The following is a 21,890-nucleotide window of genomic DNA, read 5'->3' as shown; positions in this document are numbered from 1 at the left end:
TGTGTATCAAGAGGGTTAGAGTCCCCCTCTTTGTTTGTGTATTAAATAATTCTATGTGGAAAGAAGGTTAAGAGTCCCATTGCAGAGGAAACCGTATGCCTGGGGCACGAGTGACACACAGAGAGACAGTGTGTGTATGCGTGAGAGAGGCTGTGTGTGTGTAAGAGGCCCAGAGAGATTGAGACGGAGAGACTGTGTGTGTGTGTGTGTGTGTGTGTGAGAGGCCCAGAGAGAAAGAAAGAGAACAAGCGTATTTGTGGGCCGGCTAAATATAGAAATAAATCAATTAATGATAACCGGCTATGTGCAACGCTTGCTTGCTTTGTTATGCTCAACGCTATTTTGCCGTATCTGATGATTGTGGGTGCGGGACACAGAATGAGAAGTCTGTTGATATGTGTCTGTGTGCGTCTGCGCGAAAGAGAGAATCTGTGAGTGAATCAGTGAGTGTATGCGTGGTCCGCTCTATCTTCGCCCGTTAAAACGGGTAAAGGAAAGAATAGATAGATTGATAATAATGAATAATGTCTCTCTGACGTATTGCTTCGGTCTATGGCTTAACCTGCGGAAATAGATAAATTGACAATGATAAATAACCTTTTTACTGTGTGCTTCCATTTACTGTTGGACCCGTTAAAACTAAAACTTAGATAAATTGACAAATGACAGATAACCTTTTACGGCGTTGCTTCCATTTACTGTTGGACCCGTTAAAAACTGCTGGACCTGTCGCATATCTATGCGATACTAAACAACATCTCTTTGCCGCTTGGTGACGGTTTAGTCTGTTGAAGCAGATTAATCAATAAAGGATAGATAACGATTATTGGCTATGAGGAATGTCTGGATGTATTGAATGACCCTCTAGGCCCTGTTGTTGTTTTTTGCTTCCCCCCCTGTTTTTTCTTCCTTTTTTCTCGTTCTCCTCCTCCAAAAGTGACAAGAGTTACCCCTAGCCTCTCATCCGCTCTCGTGTGTTAGACAGGTCACACAGAGTTATAGCACCACAGCCGCCATTTTTTGAGTTCTCTCACTCAGTCCCAAGCCACACCTCCCCTCCGCCAAATCTGGACCACTCCAGCCCTGCCCTTCCCCAACTACACCGCCCTACTGGACCACTCGACTCTGCCCTTCCCCAACTACAGCGCCCCCTACTGGACCACTCCAACCCTGCCCTTCCCCAACTACACCGCCCCTACTGGACCACTCCGACTCTGCCCTTCCCCAACTACACCGCCCCCTACTGGACCACTCCGACTCTGCCCTTCCCCAACTACAGCGCCCCCTGCTGGACCACTCCGACTCTGCCCTTCCCCAACTACACTGCCCCCTGCTGGACCACTCCGACTCTGCCCTTCCCCAACTACACCGCCCCCTGCTGGACCACTCCAGCCCTGCCCTTCCCCAACTACAGCGCCCCCTGCTGGACCACTCCAACTCTGCCCTTCCCCAACTACAGCGCCCCTGCTGGACAACAACAACCCTGCCCTTCCCCAACTACATCGCCTCCAAATAGACAGCATCAATCCCAATCCAACCCCAACTCTCGATCACCCCTGCTAGAAGAATTATCCCAGTTACTAATAAAGACAAAAAGACAAACCTCCCCGCATCCGGCCTTCAGTGTAAAGGCGTCCACAACCCCGACCACCCATACCAGGCTGCTGTAAGAAGAAGCGGCGAACGCGCCCACTATGTCGGACGAGCGACGAAGAGCCCCCGGAGAGGATTGGCAAGACGAACACCAGAGAAGCCAAGACAGAGAGCGATTCTCAGCCTCCCGGCCCACTGACAGCCACTCACCCCCACCCTCCCCGGAGAGGGCTCACCTACCCATGCCGAGATTGTTCTGTCCCCTGGAATCGACAACACCAGTTCAGTCCCAGCCAAAAGCCCCCGCCTCATACACCCTACATTCCCCATTAATGACCCCCTCCCAGTTCAGCCCTGACCCAGATCACTTAAGGGACCCCCGTACCAATAAGAGCGAGCCCCGCCGCCCCCGGCCAGGTATGCAAGAGGCTGTTATGGCACCTCTATTGATAGATGCGGAGGGAAGAGCAGCATACACCATGGAGCCACCGGGACATGACCACCCTGGTCGCCCACTTGCCAACGCTCACGGCAGGAGCCTCGGCCTGGATCAGAAGATTTGAAAACTGAGACGTCTGGCGATCTTGACCCTGGGAGACATACGAGCCATCATCGCAGGGCACACGGTGCCAGACGAATCATTGAACTGGAGACACTGACCAAGACTGAGGCCCTACCTGAAACACCCCTTCGACGCTTACCGAAACCTCTTCTGGAAGAGTCTCAGGGCGCTCTTCCCAGCCGACGCAGGCAGAATGGGAATCTCCGGCCTGACCATCAAACCTGAAGAATCTATCTTTCAGTACATAGAAAGGGCCGAAGGATTGTGGACGGATAATAATGACTGTCCCCACACAGTAGCAAACTGGCGACACAGACATTCCAGCGGGCAATAATACAGGGACTGCCACTCACGGTCCAGAGGAGACTGAAGACAGTGGTGGCACTGCACTCCGAGCCATGGACGGAATGGGTGGCACCTGATCACCACCACCAACTCGAGGAAGACAAACAACTTGAAAAGGATGATGATTACGAGGAATTGAAGAAGCAACTCGTGAGGATGCAGATCAAGGAGCTAGCCGAAAAATCCCAGCTGCACAAAAGACCAAGGACGACATGGGGACCCATGAGTATGATGCCTGTAGCGGCCCCACTGCCGACACCCCAACGCCCCCAGCCCCGCCACCTACCCCCAACCCCTTGGTCCAGCCAGGCGGGCCTCCTCCGACCCAGGTGCAAGCCCCTTCCGCTCAAGTGTGGGGGCCCCAACCCCCGCCGTACCCGTACCCATACCCACTCTCGAACCCAGCGACACAGACGGGGCCCGGGATGTACCAGAACCAACAGTCCAAATATAGAGGCGGATCCAAATGGAGAGGAAGGGCCCGGGGCCAAAACACAAACCTACCCGGTCCTACCCCTGCTTCGTTTGTGGGCTCCTAGGACATGGGCGAAGGACTGCCCCAGACGGGACCGCGACCCGGTCCGCCCTACGGTAACCCTGGAATGGATCGACGCATGCCTCAAACCCGGAAACCCAACCCCCGCCATCAACTGCGTCCCCGCCGTGCCGGACATCTACCCGTGAGTGCTAGTGGCCTCTCCAGGTGCACGGCCCCGGCGTCCTGTTTCCACCACCGTATGCTGAAACCCCACCAACACACCCCCTTCCCCCCCCCCCCCCGCCTGTGACGTCGTGCTAGTAACCTCTCCAGGTGGGCTGCCCCATTCCCGTCCCCGCCAACGGCACCACCCCCCTCCCACCTGATGCACCCACGTCGCCCGGACCAGGGATCTGCGTTCCGGTACCAGGGGCTGCGGCCCGTTCCCTTAAGGCTTGAGGGCGCCCTGGCTGTATTCGCTTCTGTAAGCTTCACTGTTTTAGCCGCTCCCATATCTATGCCCGCGTCTACGCAACCGACGCCGGGAACATAAATGTTGTTGTTATATCGCTGTCCCACTAGATGGAGCTCGGGGATACACACGGGCGAGATTCCAGGGGCCTTGATTGCCCGTTTATCAGATGAGGTCCTGAGCGCAGTTGAATAAAAGGGTCTAATGCTCAGGTGGCGCCTTGCGACCACCTGCCCGTGATGACGCTCAGGACTATTCCGTGGTTTCTTAGTTGTTCCGTGCCCCGGGCCTACCCCGAATACCCCATGCGTGTGATTGCTTATTGTTACACGACCAGCTAACTCCTCCTCACATCCTTAGTGTGTGGTCATCTGGGGATGGGTTGAGGGGGATTGCCATTCGTTATCTACCTCATGTCTTCTATTATTATTACTATTATTTAGGGACACGTTTCATGGTTGCATTTCTTTCCTGTGATTGTATTGTGTAGTGTCTGTGTGATTGTTGCATTTTTGTTACATTGTTATTGTTTACTGTTAGTCTTATTGCTGCTTTTTGCTGATACTGTTTTTGTTTGGAGTTTGTTTTATTGTTGCATTTCGTTATATTATTATGGTTTGGTGTTGGTTTTGTTGTGTGGCCAGCTTTGTTGTTGGTTGTTGTTTTTTGGTATAGTTTGATATTTGTTTTAGTATTGTGTATGCTTGTATTTTTTATTTTTATTTATTTTTATTTTTTTCTCTTTTTGTGTATTACCTGCTGCCACTTTACTTGGTATTGTCTGTTCGCGATGTAAGGCCGGGGTGGATGCCACCCCCTAGGTGGGGTGTGTATGGCATACCCATGTCTGAAGCATGGGTGGCGTTTCCCACGTGGTTCCCCATACCCGGTCCAGCGACTTATTTTAGTCCCATGCTCATGGTTGTTTGTTTTTATGATAATTTTGCCTTCTTTCTGTTATTTCTAAAAGTGTTATGATGGTAGTCCCGCGCTGAAGTCCTATCCCTCGTACCCTAATGAGTAAAAGTCGTCTTGCGACGACTTGAGGGGGATATGTTGGGCCAAATAAACCTGCTGAGCACATATAAATATAGCTAACTCCCACCCTTAGCTTGAGGAGCACACACATGGCAGTCACGTTACATATAGTCAACTTTAACACATAACACAAACATGATAATATAGTCAGGTCAAGGCCAGAGCCAAGGCCCCATTTCCCAAGCAGGCAAATGGTAGACACTAACGGGAGAGCCACATTAATTCATCACACAAGAGATACTTCGATCACACACAAGAGATACTTCGAGCACACAAGAGATACTTCGAGAACAAAGGAGACACTGAGGAGCTCTTCCCCGTTAGTAGGAACACAAGAAGATACACTTGCATACACCAGGGCCTAGGAGCCAAGGTCAAGCAAAAACACACAGAACCACACACACCTCATCGAGAGGAGGATACAGTATAAAACTGTATCACACAGGGACTCATGACCCTCTTCTTCTGAAGCAGACCTTCCACGGAGGCGAAGCTCCGGACGAACCATCAGCGCTGATTAGGGACTTAGACATATTCGATTTCTCACGCTTTATGACTCTGTATAACCGTTGCCACTTTACTTAATAAATCCAAGGTCCTCGTGCCGACAGACTTTATTACCTCTCCGTCTCATTTCATCTGGTCCAGTAACTAGACAGACCGTTTTTCCCAACAGGGGCCAGCCTCGACGTCCCTATAGGGGGTGGCCTGGTCCCCTCTCCATTTTGCTGAGTTTGTCCGGCATCCTCAGGTCCCTTTTGGTTTGCAGTCTTCTTTATTTGGTAAAGTATTCATACTGCATTTCAGCTATGGTTTCATTTGGTTAATAAAACCCGTTAAAACATCTTATTTCATGGTGTCCTTCCTTTATGTTGGGGTCTCCAATTCGAGCCACTGGGTATCTTATTCAGTTATGTGGAGGCCGTAACATAATGGGGGCTCGTCCGAACATTATTATTTTTTCTCTTTCCCTAACTTTAATTGAAATTTGGTACATTTTGTGGGTGTGCACATTTGGAATTTTGAAGGTTTGGATTTATTTTGTCCACCTTAATTAATTAAATTGATTAGTCTATCTTTTGTTTGCAAGATATATCGGTACTTTATTTCAGTATTAGTTATAGGTAATCTTTACTGAGTTTCTGGTTTGTCATTTGCGTTGGTAGACCTTAATTTGGGCACACCCCTTATTAGGACACCATTTAGGTAATGCTGTGTTGGGCAGTGTTTGTCATTGCTGGTCTGTCTCATCGGGCGTTGGCTTTTTTGCCTTATTTGTATTTGTACAAGCGTTAAGGTGGTGGCTGTTTGCCTTAAAACCTGTATTGCTTTTGCAATTTTTGATGCGCTTGTTTCTTTTTCGCTTTGCGATATTTTTTTCAGTACAAATAACTTAGTGGCCATAGTTCAGGATGGAGTTTATTTTGGAAGAGTTTGTTAAGCAGCCTTCGCTTGAGGTGTTTCATAAATGCACTAAAGATAATTTGACTTCTATTGCTGATCATTATAGCATCATAGTCTCGAAGACAAAAGCAAAGAAAGCGATAAAACATGAATTATGGACTGCATTGCTTGAGGAAGGCATGTTGCCTGACCCTGGCATGGCCCTTTCGTCAACAAAACAGGCCTTCCCTGATCAAAGCATTAGAAGGTTGGAATTGGAGTTAGAGCTGCGGCGGCTAGAGTTGCAGGACAAAACTAGTGAGAGGGAGGCAGCAGCCAGGCTTAAAGAGCAGGAGGTCAGGTTTAAACAAATGGAATTGGAAGAGCAGACTAAACGGGAAATACGCCTAAAAGAGCTAGAGCTAAACCAGGCCCCTCCCCCACGACATGGCAGTGGTGCACAAGCTGATTTTGACGTTAACAAGTGCATCCGTATGATTCCTCCATTTAATGGTAAAGATGTTGATAAATACTTCATTCTGTTCGCGCGCACGGCTGACACTTTGAAATGGCCCAAAAATGTTTGGCCGTTACTTTTGCAATGTGTGTTTACTGGGAAAGCCCAGGAGGCATATACATCGTTGTCACCAGCTGACAGTCTTGACTATGACAAAGTCAAGGCTGCCGTGCTTAGGGCATTTGAATTGGTGCCTGAAGCCTATAGGCAAAAGTTTCGCCGGTATAAGAAGTTAGACGATCACACCTTTTCTGAGTTTGGTCGGGAGAAAGAGGCTCTGTTTGACCGCTGGTGTCATGCATCTAAGGTAGCGGTGTTCGAACAGTTACGTGAGCTCATCCTGCTAGAAGAGTTTAAGAACTGTTTATCAGATAGGCTGGCAACCTATATTAATGAGCAAAAAGCTTTGACACTGGCAGCTGCAACTGTCTTTGCGGATGAGTATGTGCTCACCCACAGGGACAGTTTTGAGAGGACTCCTGTGTCGGAGCATAGTTCTTACTCATCATGGCGCAAATCTAGCTCTTCTCACTCAGACAATGTTCCAGTAGGAACCTATGTTCCATTTATTAAGCGGGAGGGTGAAGAGAAGCTTGAAAAGTCAGACAGTGGGGAGGGTGTGAAGGAGAGGCCAACTTGCAGTTATTGTAAGAAAATAGGTCACCATTAACAAATGCTTTACTCTTAAGAACAAGTCTCAACCACCGAAATCTGTTGTGTTAATTAAAAGTGAGTCTTTGATTTCAGTTTCAACAGAGCCGGTGCGCACTCCTGACCCTGAATTCCAGCCCTTTTTAATAAGGGTTTTGTCTCTTTGACAGAGGGGGACTCTAAGCTACCAGTTAATATCATCAGGGACACTGCGTCCAACCAATCTGTAATCTTGGAGCATGTGTTGCCATTTTCAGATATATCTGCTGTTGAGTCAGATGTGCTCGTTAGAGGGTTTGATATGCGAGATGTGGGCCTGCCGCTTCATAACATCTATCTTGAGTCAGATTTGATCAAGGGGTGCGTTAAGGTGGGGGTCTGTGCGCAACTCCCAATCGAGGGGGTGACTCTGCTCTTGGGTAATGATTTGGCTGGTGGTAAAATGCTCATTAATCCAGAGGTAATTGCTGTTCCTCTGCCAGAAAACTCTGACGATTTGGCATTGAAATTTCCCATAGTGTTTTCTGTCTGTGCCGTGACGCGGGCAATGGCCGAGCGTCAAAAACTGGAGGCTGAGGTGGAACTGTCCGACAGTTTTCTGGTTGACTGTTCAGTTTCCCCAACCGCCTCTCCAGAGGTCCCTGCCCGTTCCGTTTTGCCTCAACTTGACTCAAAGGTTTGCATGTCACGTGAGCAGCTAGTTGCCGATCAAAAGCGGGACGTATCACTAGCTCCTCTCTTTGAATGTGTGATTTCAGGAGAGGCGTTAGATGATATGTCAACAGGGTTTTTCCTAAAAGGTAACGTGCTCATGCGTAGGTGGACACCTCCAAAGTTAGGTGGCGATGATAGTTGGGGGGTGGTGGAACAGATCGTTATTCCTCGAACATATCGAAGTGAGATTTTGAAACTAGCACATGATAATCCACTTTCTGGTCACCTAGGAATTAATAAGACTTTTGATCGTATCTTGCGGTACTCTTTCTGGCCAGGGCTAAAAGGTGACGTGCGTCACCATTGTAAAACTTGTCATGTTTGCCAGGTTGCTAAAACCCAAGCCATCCCTCCATATCCACTTTATCCAATTCCTGCTATTGGTGAACCGTTTGAGCGTGTTGCACAGGGCAAAATGAAGAGATGGTTTGACAAGGGTGCCAGAAGCAGGAGTTTTCGTCCCGGTGATAAAGTGCTGGTTCTATTGCCTGTTCCTGGCTCTTCTCTGCAGGCGCGTTATAGCGGCCCTTACCTAGTCAAGAGGAAGGTGGGTGATCGAGACTACATCATCGACACCCCTGAACGTCGACGGCGTAGTAGGCTGTGTCATATTAATATGTTGAAGCCTTATTTTGACAGGGAGTCTCAGTCTGTTTCCACCCCTTCTGATGGTCCAGTGGTCAGTGGGGCACTGGAGCTGTCCAGTGTGGGAATTGCTGATGGTGACAAGGTAACTCTGGCGCTGTCTAGCAACGCCAGTGTTCCTCCCCCTGAATCTCAGGATGACCAAGAGGATATTGTAGGGATGTCCAGTGATGTATGCTTTCTAATCTTCAGTTGTCTTCCAAATTTGGTTCAGTCTCTTGTTTTTCTGAACCAGATGCGGAACACAAACCGAAGGTTAATGAGGCGGTCAAAATTCTTGCAGTATTTCAATGTGGAGGTCAGGTATGTCCGTGGAAAGGATAATGTCCTGGCCGACACATTGTCACGCTCTTTTTCTGATGAGTGAATGACCTCACGTTGCACTCCCGGTATTCGCCATCATAGGGTGGGGGTGTTGCGTGTGGCCATAACTCATTCAATCACTGTGCTGTGCCTAAACCCCCATGTCTTTGCTTTCCCATCAGGCTGACACACCTGCAGCAAATTTGAGATCCCCACGCCCAATTACCAGCCTGCTGCATAAAGCCAGCAAGTCAGTTGCTTGAGGAGAACAGACCCGGCAACACCTTTGTCCCACAGTGCGAGTTGTTAAATAGCCTTTTCTTTCTGTAATCTTTGATCAAGGCCTGGGGATGGCCGGCGGTCCTACTTTTCCGTTTAGTTCTTAATTTATGATTTGGTTTGGTCAGGCAGGGAGGGGGGACAGCCTCGACGTCCCTATAGGGGGTGGCCTGGTCCCCCCTCCATTTTGCTGAGTTTGTCCGGCATCCCCAGGTCCCCTTTGGTTTGCAGTCTTCTTTATTTGTTAAAGTATTCATACTGCATTTCAGCTATGGTTTCATTTGGTTAATAAAACCCGTTAAAACATCTTATTTCATGGTGTCCTTCCTTTATGTTGGGGTCTCCAATTCGAGCCACTGGGTATCTTATTCAGTTATGTGGAGGCCGTAACAATATTAAACAAACACTTGACAACTTGTTGGGTATGTTATAAAATGGGGCATGTGTTTATCTTGTCATATTTCTACTCTCCCAGGTACACCTGTTTTGGCACTGACTGCCTCCGCTGACATCAAGTCAAGAAGCAGAGTCATCAGACTACTCCATATGGACAATGCTGTTCAAATCATCGCTAGTCCCAACAAGACAAACATCCGTCTTGGCTTGTGCAAGGTGCCCACTCATCACATGAACTGCCTAGACTGGATAGTGCAACATGCCAAAGACGAGGGCTCAGCAATGCTACCGATATTAATTTACTGCCAAAGCCTTAAATCAGTGGGAGAGAGAGACATGCCTGGGTGGGCTGTGATCCGGACTGTAGAAGTGAGAACCTACTGATTGGCATGTTCCACAGCAAAACCCTCCCCCAAAACAAGCAGAGAGTGTTGGCTTCTCTGAGGGGGGAAGGGAATTGCCGGATAGTTGTTTCAACAACAGCTTTGGGGATGGGGTTGCATTTTGCTAATGTTTCACACGTGGTAATGTACGGGGCTCCAGGTGACCTAGAGGCCATTTTACAACAGGCGGGCAGGGCTGGAAGGCATGGTCAGCCATCACATGCCATCCTCTACAACACCGGGCAGTACTTCAAGGTGGATGAAGAGGTAAAGAAACTGCTTGCTGTTGGAAAAACCACATGTTTCAGGAAATCTCTCCATGCACATTTTGAAGCAGAACCCAGCCATGTAGAGCCAGGCCATCTCTGTTGTACATACTGTCAGACTGTTTGCGCTTGTTCATCTGGCACATGTACAGAACCCATGCCCAATTATGAACAGATTGAAGCTGAACCAACTCATCAGAGATCTAGGCATGTGGATGCAAATGACAAGTCTTTAATTGCAGATTTGCTGAATGACTACAGAGATAGTTTGATCAATTCATCCAATCCACTGTACACCTCACATGCAGCCTGCACTGGATTCAGTCAGCAACTGGTGGATGCAGTATTGACCCACTGTCAATACATATTTGACCTGGCATACATTAGTGCTAACCTTCCTGTGTTTAGATTGGACCATGCAAAGGAGATTTTAATTATCATCAGTGATGTTTTTGGGGATATTGATGGGGATCTGCAATATGATTCAGAGAGGTATTTAACTGACCCAGATCTCTATTTCAGTAACTACTTCGACAATGTTGATGATGATGTTGAAGATACACTCACGAGCCATGTCAGTAGCTCTGAGTCTGAACAGTGAATTCTGTGATGCTTGTGATGTACAGAACACTTCAAACCCCTTTGTGTACTTGTGCAGGAACATGATTGGTGTCAGTTGTATATTGTTTTGTATGTGTTTGGTTGGTATTTGTGCAATTCTACAAAACTAAATAAAAGTGTACAAAACACATACTTGTAAGACCCTAATTAAGTTATAATAGAAACGAGACGTACTATGAAAAAGTGTTTTTTTTTTTACTAATTCAACCAAAAAGTACTTGCATAACAATATGAACTATTTACACATTCATACAAATAGGCCTTCTATAAAAGCTTCAAATGAAATAGTCTGGCAGGACAAGGCTAGGACCATTACAGACCAGGTAGGTAATTGATTAAAGAACAACAGTCCTCCAGTCTTTCAGCCTGCAACGCATCCATCGCCACACGTCATTATAGTTTAGCTTGGACAGAATGTTTGTGTTAAATTTAGGGAATGCAGAGAAGTGTCTTCCCGGTTGCTGGTTGAAAACCTCAGTGTTCCTTAATACCTGAAGCACCATTAAAATGTTGTTTTTTAGATCTGCATGGTGGATGCCACTGGGCCGGGATAGCTGCAGCTCTCCGTCTGTTGTATCCATCAGGGTTTTTAATAAACCAACAGACCTGCTGACCCTGTCAGCTGTTTTCTCTGCCAGGTTGGTGCCTTTATTCCTCAAAAAAGATTTCAGGAAGTTGTTGAGGTGCTCGAGGTGCAGATCAAGAGGAACATTTTTCCCTTTCCCGCCGCTACTATTCCAGAATCGGTTCCAGGTTACATCATGTTTAACCCTAAGGGGACATTGTTGCATTGATTTGTACAGTCAAGAGGAAAGTGCTGTAGGCATAATTAGTGTGCCCGTAAGCCTTGTAAATCAGTAGTGCCACCTTGTACAGCCTTATCAAGCGCTCCCCATCTCCCTCTTTCACTGCATCCAACATATCGAATAGCAGAAATCCAAAGCTAAGCCTGGCCTCAGTATGCTGTTTTTTGTGGTCAATCAGACCAGAGGAAGCCGGCTCAACAACTGGCATAGATGCCACCACAAAACTGTGGACTTTCTCTTCGTGGGTCTCTCTGGCTTTTCGATAAATGAAAACTTTCTTGCAACCTGGCTCACGACAAGGGAGCTTCTCCTTCTCAGTGCGTTGGGCTGTTGCCGCTTCAGTAACGCCAGCTGTCAGGTCAGCAATGTCTGTAGACATTAAAAACTTGTCAACGACCTCTGCCACAGAGTCATGGAGCCAGGTCCTCTTCTGTTCTGCAGAGCCTTGCTGGATGTGGTCTGGTACTAAGCCGTCTGGAGTAGCTGTGAGAAAACAAAAATAAATATATCTATAAAAATTGTATTCATACATTGTACCTTATGCCAAGAAAAGGTAATGTTTGATTCCTTGATTTTAATCCTTTCAACACAATGTAGCAGATACAGACCTGTGACATCATCCAAATGAAAATGTTCCATTGCTGCCACAAGGAAAAGTGCTGTCGTGTCAATCTGCACAAACTGTTTGTAAGCGTTGTACGCAGCATGTGGGCCTTTCTTCGCATTGCTGCACCTGTAAATCACATAGCAGTTATTTAAATGGCTGCATAAAACATCTGCTTGTGAGATTATATTCATAGTTCATAAATTCATGATGGTGTGTGTTTGTTAGTAGTACCAATCAGTGTTGGGCAAGTTACTTCAAAAGAGTAATGCATTATTTATTACTTGTTACTGTCATTTCAAAGTATATTATTACATTGCAATATTACTGTCTTTGAATTGTACGGCATTACACTACTTTTACCAAAATAACAGGAAATATGATTTGTTGTTCTCAATAGATCTTCCTGTGTTCAATGCAGCTCATTGCACAGCAGGAGGTGATGTGGTATGGCATAATGACTGAGCTAGGCTTAAGGCTAACAAAGTACAATATAATGGTCGCAGTTATGGCTCATGGTGCAATACATTTCATAATAGAAATATTGTAACTTTAGGTATTCATATAAATCAATAGAGCTAGAGCCTACTAGGGAAGATGGAAAAAAAAAAAACACATTGAGCCCCCTTTTCTACTACAAACCAGGTTGTAGTCTTTTCGCTCTGTTCTAGCCCTACTGTTGATATGGAGAACCAAGCTAAAAGACTACAACCAGCCTCCCTGGACTGGATTTTTTTCTCCTCTGTGAATCTCGCAGTGTTGGCGAATTTGTATAAAACACCAAGTTAATTTCGGGTTTAAAACGTATTTCTGGGTTAGTCGGGTTAGGGTTAGCCAAGTAAATATTACCTTTTTTGTTGGGAGTAACGCGTTACTTTTGTAACGCGTTACTCCCAACACTGGTACCAATGACCCACTTTTCCCTTAAATCCCAATGGAAAGCAGCCGAATTCATGGTGGCTGTGCTTTCCTTGGTAACATGCACACAGTTCATAAGTCCACGCCAACTTCATGGTTGGCGAAGATACTCTTTAGGGGAAGAAATGTAGAGAGAAAAGAATTATACAATAAGATACATACACAGTAATGAATGTCAATCTGACATTAATCTGAAAACACATGGGCTGCATCCGAATACTTAGTACATACTATTTCTGTCCAGTGTCTACTACTTGACAATACTACACTTGACTGTGTAGTACGGTCTACAGCTATGCGTAGAACGCCTCCGAACCCTTCCGAACATCGCCGAAACTCCACCGGAAGTTTGGAGATGATGTATCTCCCCTCAGATGCCGGCAAAATTACCTTGATACGTTACCTGTTTTCCGTCTTGTCATCGTTGCTTTTAAATGTAAAATGTCTCTTTTACTTAATTACTTACTTTACTATTTTACTCTTTTTAATGTCTCTTTTTTTTTTTTTCGCCGCTTTCTACACGTCTTTCTGGTGGTGACGAGTCAGCCATCTTTTCTTCGTTCATTACTAGACTCCTGTTGCATTGTGGGATAGCGTAGTGTGGTCCGTGGTTCACTTTGGCGGTAGTACGCATTCGGAAACGTCTTCCGTACTACAGAATGCATACTAAGTATTCGGACGCGCTATATTTTTCGCATACTACAAATGCATACTATATAGTATCCAAGTATGAGTATTCGGATGCAGCCATGGTTCTGATGTTTAGTGATTGATACCTCAAGAGATTCATGTTGGCGTTGAGTGTGCCATGGTCTTTGGCAGATTCTCACTAAAGAAGATCTGATGATATATCTGTATGCATATCAAAAAAACATCATGTTTGAACCACTTAGAAAACATCATTACTTCTCTATGCCTTGGAAGGCAGTGTATTGTAATCATAAAAAAAATCAACATTATGTGCTTTTTGTAAATATAAATTGTGTATCAGGGTGCATGTAGTTAATGATTACAATACCGACCTCAAAGAGTTTTCGAATTGCGTGCCAGTCCTTCATATTTGACACAGAGGCCTTCCAGGCGGTCCTCCTCTCCGTCTCCCCATCAGCAAACGCCAACTGGATATTCCGGGAATTGGCCTCTGTCAGTCTGTCACCCCCGATCAAAATCTTTTCAAGCCCATCAGGACATCTTGGCACATACCTAGAGAGGACTTACAGTTAGAATATCAATTTAAACACAATCGGTCCATTTCTCTTACATGGGTTTAGACTATCTCAGACTTGATTTCCCCCTAGCGCTTTCAGCCAATGGTCTAATTCATGTATGGGAAACTGTCCCAGGGTACACAAAGTAATGATTGATCTTGCATGATATTTACTCCTTTGAAGGTGCTGGAGCACATCCACCAGGTCGGCAGTTTGTGTTTCGTCCTTGATAGAAGTCCAAGTGGATACTACAAAAGTGTAATATTACAATTATGTGTCAGTGTGTGAAACACTTAAAGCATGAATAAGTGCATTACATCTGCAACTTGCACTGTGAATTTACAAATGTATTTGTTTCATTTGATATTTAAAAGGACATGAAACTTACATGAGTGGATGGCTGGGCCATTTCTTCAGAGAACTGGTGGGGGATATGTTGAACAACCACACTGGAGAGGGTCTTGAATGATTCCAATAAGCTGTCAGGATTCGGCTCCCCAAAACAACGAATTCCCGACGCATACTGGCTTGTGTGTCTGGTCCAGGAAGTGAATTCCCGAGATCATAGTCAATCAAAGAATTTGTCGGTTTCAACTTGTCAAGGTGTAGTGAGTTGATTCTGTTGATGACACACATGTGGTTGGATCCCAGTGAATTGACTTGTTGGTCTGGCTGGTGGACTGATGATGCGTCTGAACGTAAAAGTCCAGGTTGTCGAATATGATGGAATATGTTTGAGGTGCAGGTGAGGTTGGAAGTGCTGATGCAGACAATGGAGCAACACCCAAATCGGCCATGTCCAAGTCTGACAATGTACTGAATGTAAAGTCATCAGCGGCGTCCACCTCCTTGCTTGGTTGAACAGTGGTCTCTGTGGTAGTGAAGAAATAAATAAAATGTATTTATTTCCAGCCCAGGGCACACATGCCCGGGCTGGCCTGGCGCCCAGAGGGCCCCCACTCTCCACGGCCTCCAGTACAGACCGAGGCACAGACACCTCCCAGGTAGGCCTCATAAGCCTGCTGTCTATTAAAGGTCACTGAGGGTCACACAGACATCACCAGAGCACCAAACACTGCCCTGTGTATTGTATTAAGTCACTGACAGGCCCAGAGGCACAGACACCTCCCAGGTAGGCCTCATAAGCCTGCTCTCTGTTAAAGGTCACTGAGGGGTCACACAGACACACACAGAGCTCCCAGCACTGCCCTGTGTATTGTATTAAGTCACAGCAAGGCCCAATGGCTCACACTCGTCCCCCTTTAGGCCCCAGAAGCCTGCCTGCTATTGGAGGTCACTGAGGGTCCCACAGACATACACAGAGCTCCCAGCACTGCCCTGTGTATTGTATTAAGTCACAGCAAGCCCCAATGGCTCACACTTCTCTCCCTTTAGGCCCCAGAAGCCTGCCTGCTATTAAAGGTCACTGAGGGTCCCACAGACACACACAGAGCTCCCAGCACTGCCCAGCACTAACACTAACACTAACCCTAACCCTAGCCCACAGACACACACAGAGCTCCCAGCACTGCCCAGCACTAACCCTCACCCTAACCCTAACCCACAGACACACACACAGAGCTCCCAGCACTGCCCAGGCACTAACCCTCACCCTAACCCTAACCCCAGCACTGCCCTAACCCCCAGCACTGCCCACACCTGAGCTTCATGAGGCTGACTTCACAGGTAGCAATTGCTTACGGCCATACCACCCTGAGCATGCCCGATCTCGTCTGATCTCGGAAGCTAAGCTGGGTCGGGCCTGGATAGTACTTGGATGGGAGACCTCCTCAGAAGCCCAGGTTGCTGTAAGTAGTGACGGGTGTCACCAAAAAAAAAAAAAAAAAAAAAACACGCCCGATCTCGTCAGATCTCGGAAGCTAAGCAGGGTCGGGCCTGGTTAGTACTTGAATGGGAGACCTCCTCAGAAGCCCAGGTTGCTGTAAGTAGTGGCGGGTGTCACCAAAAGAAAAAAAAAAGCACGCCCAATCTTGTCCGATCTCGGAAGCTAAGCAGTGTCGGGCCTGGTTAGTACTTGGATGTGAGAACCGCCTGGAATATCAGGTGCTGCAAGCATTTTGGCTCTGCCTCCTAGTGGGCCCCTGCTGCCCGCAGCACTCAGCACAATTCAGCCTGTTCAAGTGCAGGCTGCAGTGGTGCTCTCCATGGTCCTGAAGTCACACAGACACCGGTGACTCCCACAGTCTGCCTTATATATATATATATTCACCTGTCATCGAATGACTAAATGTTAACTTGGTGTATTATTGCCGTGCCATGTAAACCGAAGTCCGGAGGTTGTAGCTTGATAGCATTATCAATCGCTAGCATGCTCGCTAATAATAGTTAACTGGTAAGTCCTAATGTAATATATTATCCGTTCAGATACCATCATATGAGTCTGTGTGGCATGCTAGCAAGCTTCGCAATCAAAACGTATTTTATTTATCTGTGTATATAAAAGTATTACTGGCGTTTTTAATAGCTGAATAGTCAGGGGCACAGGAGAGACGTTCCCTCCAGGGCTGATGTTCTCTCGGGGTAACACCCTTAACTTTGACAGGCAGTGGGTCTGCTTATAGGTCGGAATGAATCGGACACGATTATTGACGGGCTGGGTACTTTATTCGTAGTTCCAGTGACTTAACAGTACACACAACCGACTCGTTCGTTCACTAAACTGACATGCGCAATCGCTCGCTCTCCTTGCTTGTCCGCTCACTCGCTGAAGTCAACACACGCTGCCATTCTCACGCACACACATACGAGAGCGTAGTGTGTACTGAATGCATCGTGATGATGACACACTTCTTATATTGACACGACACCGGCTTCCTCTATCTTCTTCGCCACCTTTTTTAATAAATCGCCGTTTCTCGTTTTCCGACGGCGACAACCATAGATATATATATTAACTAGATGCCTAATACTGTGGCGTCTAGAACGTTACCATAGCCGGTCATCTTACCACAGTCAGCTGCTCACTCATAACATTGTGTTGGTAGTGGTACATTTACTTTTTAAATAACAATAACTTGCTAAATTTTCAACTGATTTACAAACGGTTTGGTTTATTACAAACGTTATTAACGTGGTTATGATATTGTACATATTTTAGAACATTATTCTGTTTTTCATGATTCTATCAAAAGTATGCAGAGTCATAACTACATCTCTGATGTTTATAATGAACCAAACCGGTTGAAAATCTGTGGAAAATTGAGCAAGTTGTGGTTATTTAAAAAGTACATGTAGGCCTACCACTACCAACACAATGTTATGGGTGAGCAGCTTACTCTGGGAAGATGGCCGCCAGTGGTGACGTTCGACTCCATTGGCCAGCAGCGTGGACGAGGCATCTAGTTAATATTTATATATATGGCGACAACATCATGACTATCTCCTTATGCTTCCGGCTCTCAGATATTTTGAAATATTTTTTAATAGCCTGAATAACACAATTATTTGTCTTATATATATTTGTATTGTTAGTCTATGCATTGTTATTTATTTTTCTTTGTTTCCCTCTTTTCTGGGTTGCAGTAACTTACAAGAGGTCCCCACTTGGACTTGTAGGATTCACTGCAAGCAAATATACAGTAAAAGTGAAATGAAAGTGCACCGTGTGTGAATAGGGAACCACCCTTCACAATCTCTCAAGTTTGCCAACTCGATACAACACTAGCTTCCCATGTACCTATGGAAAATGAGCATATAGATGGTAGTGTAGATGGCAATGATGAAGTTGAATCAGATTATGTACAAATGGAAAATGATCATACAGATGGTAGTGTAGCTGGAAGTGATGGAGATGAATCTGATTCTCACTCTGACAGTGATGAGCATCAACCTAGTCAGGATCTGCTTATAAGGAGCCTAAGATATTGGGCAACATCCTACTCCATCAGTCCTGGTTGCTTTGTCTGCTCTGCTGTCCATCTTAAAGCTATTTCACCCTAGGCTTCCTAAAAATGGAAGAACTCTGCTTGGAACACAATCTCATGTTGCAACCACTCAAATGCAAGGTGGCGAGTACTTTCATTTTGGATTGGTGCAAGGAATACTTTCACGATTGAAATGTCTGAGTTTACCAGTGAACCTCACAACTCTTACTTTACAGTTCAACATAGATGGTCTCCCCCTCTTTAAGAGTTCAAGACTTCAATTCTGGCCTATACTTGCAATCCTGAAATGTGATTACACTAAGTCCCCATTTATTGTCGGCATATTTTGTGGTTTAAGCAAGCCAAAGTGTTTTGTTGAGTATCTGAAGCAATTTGTTAGGGACCTTAAAAATGTACTGGCTAATGGCATTATTCATAAGGGTAAGCTATTGAATGTAGAGGTTTCCTCATTTGTGTGTGATGCTCCCGCCAGAACCTATGTTAAGAATGTTAAGTCACATAATAGGTATTCAGGATACGACAAGTGTGATCAAGAGGGTGTGTGGAAGAACAAAATGACGTATCCTGAAACAGATGTCAGGCTGAGGACTAGGGATGGGAAATTGATAAGAATTTCACGATTCCGATTCCGATTCTGCTTATCGATCCGATTCTTTATCGATTCTCTTATCGATTCTCATTGGGTGAGAAAATAAGTATAAATGTGTTTGTTTGCATTACATCTCTTTAATATCTGATCAGAAGTGCTTCTAGTATTAGGAAATTGTACATTTTCAAATCAATTGGTCTAGACGAAAAAATATATGTTTCGCTTTTAAGCCCAAATGCCATCATTATGTGCCATACAACTAAAAACACAGACTGAAAACAGCCAAGTAAGAGCTTGTGCCCATTGGAATTCTAAGTGCTCATTTGCATTCAACTTGTAACAAAATTAAACTGACATAAACAAAATGAAGCATTGATTAGACAGAGATTTATTAGATGGGCCTACCTAATGGCGCGTTTCCACTGCAGGGTGCGGAACGGATCGGATCGCAAAGGTGCGGGTCAGGTCGCGTTTCCACCGCCAAAAGTGGGCGTGACCCGGACTTTGCCGTACCCGTTCCGGCCCCATTCTCGGGACTCCTCCGTTGCGGTACCCAAAACGAGACCAGACGCCTGAAAGGGTCCCGTGAAATTCTAGCTACACCCCCCCTCCGTTGATTGGTCGACAGAATCGTCACTTCCGGGTGACGCAGGGATAAAAACAAACAAACAGTAGCCTCGAGGTATTATTCTTTACAATTAACATGTCGCGTAAAAAGCTTGCTTGGGCGAACAAGGAGGTGGAGACGTTCGTCTGCATTCTTGGGGAGGAAGACGTTGTTTACGATGTTTACGTAGCTGCCGCGGCGATCTACATCCGGCCTACCACCAAGGGTACTGTCGGCAGTGGAAACGCGACCTCGGAACTGAGCTGGGCTATACCGCCCCCTCCCTACCGCACCTTTGCGATCCGATCCGTTCCGCACCCTGCAGTGGAAACGCGGCATTATAAACCGTTGGAACACACAAGACCGGAAACCATAGCAATGCCGGTAAACAAACCCCGAGAAGCCCAATCCCTATGAGGGCTCCCCACGCTAACGGCCATCCGGAGGCGACAGAGCTGTTGGCCGTGATATTATATAATATATATACAATTATAATATAGTATATTATATACTATTATATATTAGAGCTCCGGGAGTCGCAAACTGCAACAATCACTTTCTCCTCCATTCCGCGGTTCACCCGGACCTGCACTGCACTGAGTTGACGGCTGAACGCGGATTGGCTGTTACGTTACACATGTCACTCAGTTATCACGCTGTGAACGCTGATTGGCTGTCATCACGACAAAAACTTGTCATCGGTTTTCTCCCGCGAAAAACTCGCCCTTATACGCGTCTCTACGTTCACTTTGTATGGGATCTTGTCGCCCCGTCGCGTTTGGTGTGAACGCACAATGCGATTCTTCCTCGGCGGCGACATGTTTGCTTCTGAACCAAATCAAAGCAGCGTGTGTGTGACGTCACGACGCATTTGCCGCGACCGGAACCGATAAGCGGAATCGTTAAGCAGCTTGCTAACGATTCCAAGGAATCGGTTGGACTCGGAACCGGTTCTGAACAAGAACCGGTTCTCGATTCCCATCCCTACTGAGGACTGACTCGAGTTATTATGATATGATTGATGAGGAACATCACTTGAAACAGACACTCAGTCCTTTAACGGGGATTGTAAAGATGGTTTTCTTCATTCCCAATAGATTATATGCATCTCTGTTGTCTTGGGTTGATGAGAAAACTGTTGAATATGTGGTCAAAGAGCAAGCTAGCCACTAGGCTTCCTTCACAAACTGTTAACAGTATATCAAGCAAACTGCTGGTGTTACATTCCCACACCCCTGTTGAATTCAATCGTAAGCCAAGAGGTTTGAATGAGCTTGATCGTTGAAAGCTACTGAGCTCCGATCCTTTATGTTATACTGGGGTCCTGTAGTTCTGAAGGGTTGCCTTCCCAGTGAGTTTTATGACAATTTTATGTTCTTTTCTGTGGCCATGTATTTGTATTTGTCACCGGGACTTTCTGACCAAATGGTTGAATTTGCACATAGATTGATGATTTCCTTTGTGAAACACTTTGGACAGCTGTATGGTAGGGATGAGATTGTGTTCACTGTTCATCAGCTTATACATTTAGTTGATGAATGCAAACAATTTGGACCTTTAGATAATGTTTCGGGATTCCCTTTTGAGAATTATCTAGGCCAAATTAAGCATCTTTTACGCAAGCCACACAAACCTCTACAGCAGGTTGTCAAAAGGTTGTCAGAAATGCCACATGTTGAGCGTCCATTAGCAACAGATGAACCAGTCTTACAGAACATCCATACTGATGGACCACTTCCTCGACATTTCAATGTTGCTCTACAGTCCCAGAAAGGGATAATTGTATTGAGGTGGGAGATACAATTGCAGTAGTGCAAAATATAGTCCAAGAAGAAGATGAGGTCTATGTGATATACAGAAAGTTCAGACACCAAGAATCATATTACACTTATCCCTGTGAGTCCTCATGCATAGGTACATATAAGGTTAGAGAGTTGTGTGATGATATCGGCGTTGGTAAACTTGGCTGTATTAAACGTAAATGTGTTCTGTATCCAGAGTCAGAGGGAAATAGCCTCATAGCTATTCCAATAGCTCATATGCAGTAGCATAGCAAGTTTATGACTTCTTACGATTCATGAGTATTTTTTTTTTTAATCATTTATATTCTAATGTAATTTATTGTACACAGAATGGAAAGAGAGGTGGTGCTTTGGGCCGTTGTTCTATTTTCCAAATGGCGGAACTGCAACAGTTCTTTCCAGCTGGTTCAATGCAAAGGAAGGTACATTGTCCTGGCCCCCAAAAAACATAAATTATTCAAAGGCCCTAAAAGAAAACATGATGCCCCGTAAAGGATGGACCGCGTATGAGAATGTTCGGCTCTTAAATACTTGTGGTAAGTAGTCACTACATCACTATTGTCTGATGTGAATTATTCCATATCTAAGCCTGTCAATCCCATTTGTGACAGAATGAATGGCATTACTTTTATATCGGTCACAAATGGGACTAGTCAATCAGGTTAATTGAAGTGGCCACCTTGATGTTATTTTGTTCTCCTTTCTAGTATCTAAGGAGAACCATTACTCGTGGGTGTTTGGGTATAGTATAACATATATTGGTAGTTAGTTACCTCATTTGGCAGATGGAAACTAAACAGATATG

At 45.7% G+C, this 21,890-nt stretch overlaps 1 long non-coding RNA gene and 1 other non-coding gene across 2 annotated transcripts; one reads left to right on the top strand and one right to left on the bottom strand.

The window, feature by feature from the left end:
- Nucleotides 1-9,853: 9,853 nt before the first annotated feature.
- Nucleotides 9,854-12,331, bottom strand: LOC130378330 (uncharacterized). Its single transcript, XR_008894646.1, has 2 exons — nucleotides 12,061-12,331; nucleotides 9,854-11,935 (listed from the first exon to the last, which is right to left on the bottom strand). It is a non-coding gene; the product is annotated as an uncharacterized LOC130378330 (long non-coding RNA).
- Nucleotides 12,332-15,877: 3,546 nt separating this feature from the next.
- Nucleotides 15,878-15,997, top strand: LOC130378331 (5S ribosomal RNA). The gene has a single exon (XR_008894647.1). It is a non-coding gene; the product is annotated as a 5S ribosomal RNA (ribosomal RNA).
- Nucleotides 15,998-21,890: the final 5,893 nt, after the last annotated feature.

This window comes from Gadus chalcogrammus, unplaced genomic scaffold, assembly GCF_026213295.1.
Source record: "Gadus chalcogrammus isolate NIFS_2021 unplaced genomic scaffold, NIFS_Gcha_1.0 GACHA071, whole genome shotgun sequence".
NCBI lineage: Eukaryota > Metazoa > Chordata > Actinopteri > Gadiformes > Gadidae > Gadus > Gadus chalcogrammus.
The sequence above is the reverse complement of the archived record's forward strand: the minus strand, read 5'-3'. Positions and strand labels throughout refer to the sequence as shown.